This window comes from Galeopterus variegatus, unplaced genomic scaffold (assembly GCF_000696425.1).
Source record: "Galeopterus variegatus unplaced genomic scaffold, G_variegatus-3.0.2 Scaffold7135, whole genome shotgun sequence".
Classification (NCBI taxonomy): domain Eukaryota; kingdom Metazoa; phylum Chordata; class Mammalia; order Dermoptera; family Cynocephalidae; genus Galeopterus; species Galeopterus variegatus.
This window is the reverse complement of record NW_007733246.1, coordinates 92,060-99,997: the sequence shown is the minus strand read 5'-3', so window position 1 is coordinate 99,997 and position 7,938 is coordinate 92,060. Positions and strand designations below refer to the sequence as shown.

Here is a 7,938-nt window from a genome sequence, read left to right as displayed (position 1 = left end):
TGTGGTTTAGGCACAGTAATCATATGTGAATGGGTTTAGAAGTGTGAAGGAACATAGCAGGTTTAGGTGGTGGGGAACGGGAGATGGGTTGTAGAGTCAGCTGAGGTCCTCATCATGAAGGGCCTTCCACACCAAGCAGAGGAGCTAGGACTTGACCCTTAGGACAACAGGGAGCCTTGGGAAGGGTTTGAGCAGAGGAGGAACAGAGTCAGCTCTGAGTGCTAGAGAGATCTCTCTGAGGTTGATGTGGAAGATGTCATGGAGGGCATGAGAAGGGATTCCAAGAAACCAGAGTAGTGCAGTAATGTTCTAGAGCTCAGCTGTCCAGTATGGAGCCATAAGGCACATGTGGCTACTGAAAATTGAAATGTGGCTAGTCCGAATGAGATCTGCTGTAAGTGTAAAACACCCACCAGATTCTGAAGACTTAGTCCAAAAAAAAAGAAAAAGTGCAAAGCAACTCATGAATAACTTTTCACATTGATTGCATGTTAAAAAGATGTTTTGACTACATTGGCTTAAAGACTATATATTATTAACATCAATTCCTCTTATTTCTTTTTACTATTTCTTTTAATGTGACTACTAGAAAATTTAAATACATATGTGGCTTGCATAGGTGGCTTATATCTATTTCTATTGGACAACATTGGTCTAGATGAATGAGTTTGGCATTTCAGATGAGGACAAAGGAGGCATTTACTAGCCGTATTCTGCAGAGAGAATTGAGTGGTTCACAGTTGCTTGGAATTTTCAAGATTTTCTCCAGCTGCCAACCACCTCATCTTTCTTCTCCATCTCCAATACCTTCTTTTAAAATAAATTAAAAAAAAAAAAAAAAGATGATTGGTAAGGGGATCTCAACACTTGACTTGGTGTTGTCAGCACCACGCTCAGCCAGTGAGCTAACCGGCCATCCCTATATAGGGATCCGAACCTGTGGCCTTGGTGTTATCAGCACCACACTCTCCTGAGTGAGCCACGGGCTGGCCTTGTCTCCAATGCCTTCTAATGTAATTACCTCTGGGGCAGGAGATGGTTGGGACTGCATGGAGGATGGGTTGCTGGTCCCGTTGTTTCTTTTTTCTTTTTTTTTTTTTTCTTTTTTCGTGTCCAGCAATGGATCGCAACCCTCAGTGTCGTGCCCGTACCGGACCGGGACCGGCAACGGGATCACAACCCTCGGCGTTGCGCCCGCACCTCGCTCAGCCAGTGAGTGGGAACTGGTCTGTATGTGGGATCCGAACCCTCGGCGGGAGCGTCGCTGAGCTCCCAAGCAGCGCACTGTAGCAGTGCGCCACCGGGCTGGCCCCATGAAACTGCAAGCAATAAATTTTGTTTTCTTACAAATTTCCCAGTTTCAGGTATTTTGTTATAACCAACAGAAACGGACTAATACAGAAAGTTGGTACCAGAGAAGAAGGGTGTTGCTTATAACAAATACTTGAAAAGGTGGAAGTGGCTTTGGAACTGGGTATTGGGCAGAGGTTGGAAGAATCTAGAGGAACAGGCTAGGAAAAGCCTAGATGCTGGTGAGGAGAGTTTGGAAAGTTTTAGACTGGTTAAATCATGATGACCAAGTACTTACAGAGATATGGACTATAAAGACCATTCTAAGGAGGTCTCAGATAGAAATGAGAAGAAGTTATTGGAAACTGGGGCATAGATCACCTTTGCTATGAACTTGCAAGGAACCTGGCTGCATTCTGTTCATGGCCAAAAGTGTTTTGTTTTGTTTTGTTTTGTTTTGTTTTAAAAGATGACCAGTAAGGGGATCTCAACCCTTGGCTTGGTGTTGTCAGCAACATGCTCAGCCGGTGAGCTAACCAGCCATCCCTATATAGGATCCGAACCCGTGGCCTTGGTGTTATCAGCACCGCACTCTCCCGAATGAGCCATGGACTGGCCCTACGGCCAAAAGTTTTATGGAATGTTAAAATTCAACATACTGACCCCAGGGTATTTGGTGGAAAAAATTTCTAAGAAGCAAAGCATTAGGGAAGCTGTGTGGATATGTGTAACAGTTATGTTCAGTTATGGCAGAAAAGGCATGAAGTAAAGGTAGAATCTATAATTAAAAAGAAAGCAGAAGACAAAAAATTGGAAAATTCTCAGCCTGGCCACATAAAGAGTGAGAAAGTCAGTTCAAAAGAGGAAAATGGAGTAGCTCAGCAACCGTTTGCTAAGGAGATTAGTACAGAAGAAAGGCATTATCAAGAGAAGGGAAAAAAGACCTTGAAGGCATTTCAGAGATCTTCAAGGCCACCCCTTCCATCGCAGGCCCAGAGGCCGAGGGAGACAGAATGGTCTTGGGAAACAGGGCCAATGCACCTTCCATGGTCTCTCTGCTCATGGCCACCTCAGGATGCTACTCCCCACACCAGCACCCCAGCTGCTTTGTCTACTCTAGCTATGGCTAAGCTGGACCGAGGTGTGGCTGGATCCACAGCTTCGGAAGACACAAGCCAGAAGTCTTGGCAGCCTCCACATGGTATTAAGTCTGCAGGCTGGCAGAATGTCAGAGCCATGAAGGCTTGGGAGCTTCCACTCCAATTACAAACGATATATAGAAAAACCTGGGGGACTAGGAAGAGATTTGTCACAGTGTTAGGGTGATCAGGACTGAAGTCATGTTGGGACCCAAAAATGCATAGGCTCTAAAAGATTTTTAAAAGACACAGTTTTCTTCTTGGCGTGCATTTCCCTTAGTTCCATCATTTCCCATGGTTATTTAATATTTTGAACCTTGGTTATGGGCAAGATGACCCTATTTACATGAATGTAAAGTTGTTTTCTAGCCAGCCTGAAGCTGCAGACTTGCCAGGAGGCTCGTATTATCCAGACCCTGAAATAATGTCAAAGATGAAAACAAAAGCCAGAGTCTTGGTGAGACCTTGCACCTGGCTCCTTGCACAGAGCTCCCACAGCTCACTTCTACTTCTCCTGCTTTTCATTTCCCATGTTTCGTTCCCTCAGCCCTCTCTTGAAAAACCCCTCAGTAAACCTGAGTCTTTGAGATGGCTTCAGCCTGGCCATTCTCCTTCAGATTTACTGGAGAGATGGGTTAGCCTAACACCTCTCCTCAGGTCACCAGTATTCCTGAATAAAAGCTGACTTCTATTTTGGCCAACATTTGACTTTTGAGTGGTTTATTTTTTAAAGGGGTCAGGCAGCCTGACCTGTGCTCTGTAACAGCAGGGACAGAGTCACTGCGTAGATCCTCCACTAGAGCCATGATAAGTGGAAATGTGGGGCTGGCATCGCAGCAGCAAAACCCCACCAGGGCCATGCCTAGTGGAGCCATAAAAGTGGGAGCATCATGCAGACTCCAGAACTGTAGAGCTACCAGTGTGCAATGCCAGCTAAGGCATGGGCTGAGACCAGGAGAGCCATAGGAGTGGGGCTGCCCAAAGACTCGGGGACCCAACCCCCACAGCAGGGTGTGGAGAATGCCAAATGAAGAGTCAAGGTATGTGATTTGCCAGCTTTGAGATTTGATGCCTGCCCTCCTAGGTTTCAGACTTGTTTAAGACTTGTCACCCCTTTCTTTTGGCCTATTTCTCCCTTTTTGAATGGGAATATGTACCCTATGCTTGTATCCATTGTATCTTGGAAGTAGATAACTTGTTTTGATTTTACAGATGGGACTTTGGACTTTTGAGTTAAACAAGTTAAGACTTTGGGGATGGAAAGAATGTATTCACCTGTGAGAAGGACATGAATTTTGGGGGCCAGGAATGGAAAGCTCTGCATACAGTTATGTCCCCCAAAGTCTAGGTATTAGAAATTTATCGGGCTGAGCCCGTGGTGCACTTGGAGAGTGCGGCACTGGGATCGCAGCAGCACTCCTGCCGCGGGTTCGGATCCTATATAGGGATGGCCGGTGTGCTCACTGGCTGAGCGCGGTGCGGCTGGTCTCAAAAAAGGACAAAAAAAAAAAAAAAAAGAAATTTATCTCCCACTGTGACAGTGTTAAGAGGAAGGGAAATCCTATTATAATAATTGAAAGGTGGGGCCTCAAAGAGGTGATTAGATTGTGAGGACCATGCCCAAGGAAATGGATTAATCCATGGATGGTTTAATGGTGGTCATGGGAGTGGTTCTGAGGGCTTTAGAAGGAGGAGTGAGAAGTTAGCTCTCTCTCTGCTTCCACCATCCACCATGTGACACTCTGCTTTGCTATGAAGAGTCACTATCCACCAACAAGGCTCTTACCATATATGTTCACTAAACTTTGGGCTTCCCAGCCTCCGAAAATGTAAGCAATAGATATTGTTTCTTTATAAATTACTCAGTTTCAGGTATTTTGTTATAAGCAACAGAAACAGACTGATATAGGGCCAGCCCGGTGGCGCACTGCTACAGTGCGCCACTTGGGAGCGCGGCTGCGCTCCCGCCGAGGGTTCGGATCCCACATACAGACCGGCTGCTCACTGGCCGAGCGAGGGGCGGGCACAACACCGAGGGTCGCGATCCTGTTGCTGGTCCGGTCCGGTACGGGCGCGACACTGAGGGTTGCAATCCATTGCCGGTCACGAAAAAAGACAAAAAGGAAAAAAAAAAAAAAAGAAACAGACTGATATATATGCCATAAATATATATAATTTTTACTTGTCAATTAAAGTTAATTAATTTTAAAAAGAAATAATACTATTTTATCTATTATTGTAAATAGAAACTTTTCCACATTTCAGATCATTCCCTCATGACTTATTGCTTGAAATGGAATTATTAGGTAAAATGTTTCAATGTTTTCAAGTCATGATTTACATTGACAATTGTTTTCTCAAAGAGTTTTTATCATTTTGTGTTTTGACCAGCAGTAGTTGAGAAAGTTTTTTCTTTTTACATTGGTTAAACTTTTTCTGGTAGTAAATGAAAAAGAGAAGAAAAGGAGACAGGAATAAAAGAAGTATGTAATAAGAAGACAAAGGGTTAAACACCCATGACTACATTTTTTTGTAAAATCTTTTTCTGTGTCTACTGAAATGATTGTCTGTGTTTTTTCCCCTATATTTTGTTAATATGGTGCATTACATTGATTAATTTTTGTATGTTGCAAGTATGTATCTTGGAAGTAGATAACTTGTTTTGATTTCACAGATGGGACTTTGGACTTTTGCATTCCCAGGATAAATCATACTTGGTCATGGTATATAATCTTTTCTTTATATGCTTTTGGATTTGGCTTCTTAGTATTTTGTTGAGGGTTTTTATGTGTATTGATAAAGGATATTGGTCTGTATTTTTCTTGTGATATCTTTGTATCAGTGTTATACTGGCCTCAGAAAATGAGTGTTCTACTTTAAAAAAAAAAATATATATATATATATATATATATATATTAGTTTGTTTCATCTGCTGAATGTAACTTCCCTACAGGCAAAAACCGAAGCTGTCTCTGACTCTTCTTTCTCTTTTACCCCCACACCTAATTAGTCACTTAATCCTTCTATTTCTACATTATAAATCCCTTTCAATTTAATCTCTTCCTTTCCATACCCAGAGCCCTTGCCCCAGCTCAGGCCTCACCTTCCTTCTCCTGGAATAAACCTAACTTTGTCAGCTTATAGGTTCGTTCCTGGTCACAGGCTAATTGAAAAAAGACGATACATAACTCCAGATCATAACAACTTTGGGATTCTAGAAGAGCCTGTAACAGCGGGGGGGGAGGGGGGGGCAGTGATAGTTAATTTTATGAGTCAACTTGACTGGGGTAAGAAATGCCCAGATAGCTGGTAAAACATTATTTCTGAATGCGTCTGTGAGGGTGCTTCTGGAAGAGATCAGCATTTGAATCGGCAGAGCGAGCAAAAAAGATCTGTCCTCACCAATGTGAGTGGGCATCGTGCCACTTATTGAAGGCCTGAAGAGAATAAAAAGGCAGAGAAGAGCAAAAAAAAATTTTTTGGCAGCTGGCTGGTACAGGAATCCAAACCCTTGACCTTGGTGTTATAACAACCGGCTCTAACCAACTGAGCTAACCGGACAGCTCTCCCTCTCTCTTTTCTTGAGCCTGGGACATCCATCTTCTCCCGCCCTTGAACATCAGAATGCTGGTTCCCAGTCTTTTGGACTTTGGACTTGAACTGAATTATACCGCAGACTTTCCTGGTTCTACAGTTTGCAGGTGATGTATGGCGGGACTTCTACGCCTCCATAATCATATGAGCCAACTCACGTAATAAATCTCTCTCTTTTTCTCTCTCTCTAACTCCGTGTGTGTGCGTGTATGTGTGTGCGTGTGTGTGTGTGTGCGCGCGCGTGTGTGCGTGTGTGTGCGCACGTGTGTGTGTGCATGTGCGTGTACGTGTGTGTGTGTGTGTGTGTGTGTGTAAATCTCCTAATGGTTCTATTTCTCTGAAGAACCCCAACTAATACAGGAGACTATTACTGGTCTGAGAAGTTAGTTACATAAAAAATTTTCTTTAACTATCACCCACTTTTCCCTGATGTTAAGTTTTTTTAATTTTTGTTTTTGTTTTTAAAGATGACCAGTAAAGGGATCTTAACCCTTGACTTGGTGTTGTCAGCACCATGCTCTCCCAAGTGAGCCATGGGCCAGCCCTCCTGATGATAAGTTTTAATGTCATCGGCAAGTGGCCAAATCTTCCTGATTGATCAGGGCAGGGGTGGTGAACCTTGGGGGCTGGACTTTGTTTTACTGTCCCTAAAACCCATGGGGGAGGGAAAGCCAGGCCAGGAGCTTCCTGTCAGGGTCTGTGGTCAGAGAGTGAGGACACAGCCCACAGGAGAGGAAGTTTCACAACCCCTGCGATCAGGCCCTGGCAAAGGTCTGATTGTGACCGTGACAGAGTGGAGGCTTGGTCGGTGGGGGCAGCATGGGCTGCAGCTGACAGCTCTGGGTGCTGTAGGGCAGTCTGCAGGCGACTTTACTTCTCTGGGCCTCAGCCTACCCCTCTTCTGAATTGGAGGAGTGCCCTAGTGGGTGTTTAAGTGTTCTTCCAGCTGATAAGGGTTTAAGAGTTTGAACTTTGAAGCCAGACAGACTTTAGTTTGAATTTCAGCTCACACTATGTAGGTCACACTCTCTGGGCCTCCTTCTGGGCCTCTTTCTGGGCCTCAGTTTCCAAATTTGTAAGTTAGGAATAATGATTTCCATTTTCTGGTGAGTTGGCTATACAGTGGTGATACTGGTGGTGGTGATGGTGGTGGTGTCTTTGAAAGGGGATAGCACTCAGTATTCTCTCTGGGTGACAGTAAAAGGGTGTTTGGAAACCTTAGAATCTCCCATAGGGCAGTCTCCGGTCTCACCCGACACCACCTAAGGATTCAGCATTTTGTCACATCCCCTGTAAAATCAAGTCCATGTTCACAATATGGTAGTGGGTAGTGCAGATTTTACTGATGATGGATTTGGTTTGAGAAGGAAAGAGTTTTCATCATACACTGTGTAGTAAAACTATTTAAATTCCTCTTACAATTTTATCTTTATAAACCCACCAAAGGTTCTCTCCAGGCACCTGACACTTCCTATTTTTTTTTCCTTCTGCTTTCTTCCACGTGGCTTCTAAAATTCTTTCTTATGCTGAATGACAGCTCTACCTACAGACAAGAGCACATCACACTGCTAAATCCCTTAAGTTAACCAAGGTCTCATACTCAAATTGACTTTTCAAAGTATTTTCTCAACAGAAATAGGTGTCTTCTGGAATGGGAAAAGGGGAATTCTGCTGCTAAAATAGTAACAATTTCTCTGTTATTCCTTTATGATATTAACATAGAGAAGTATTTCTCAGCAGAACCACTTGCGGAGCTTTATGAAAATATGTATTTGAAGGTCTCACATCCACGGTCCTTGTTCCACCAGGCATCTGATTCAGGAGGTCTAGGGAGAAACCAATCTCAGGGCCGGCCCCGTGGCTCACTCGGGAGAGTGTGGTGCTGATAACACCAAGGCCACGGGTTTGGATCCCA

The 7,938-nt window shown here is 43.9% G+C and overlaps 1 pseudogene; it reads left to right on the top strand.

Annotated features, from left to right (window-relative positions):
• Nucleotides 1-2,412: 2,412 nt before the first annotated feature.
• Nucleotides 2,413-7,938, top strand: part of LOC103607112 — a 6,217-nt pseudogene continuing 691 nt past the window's right edge.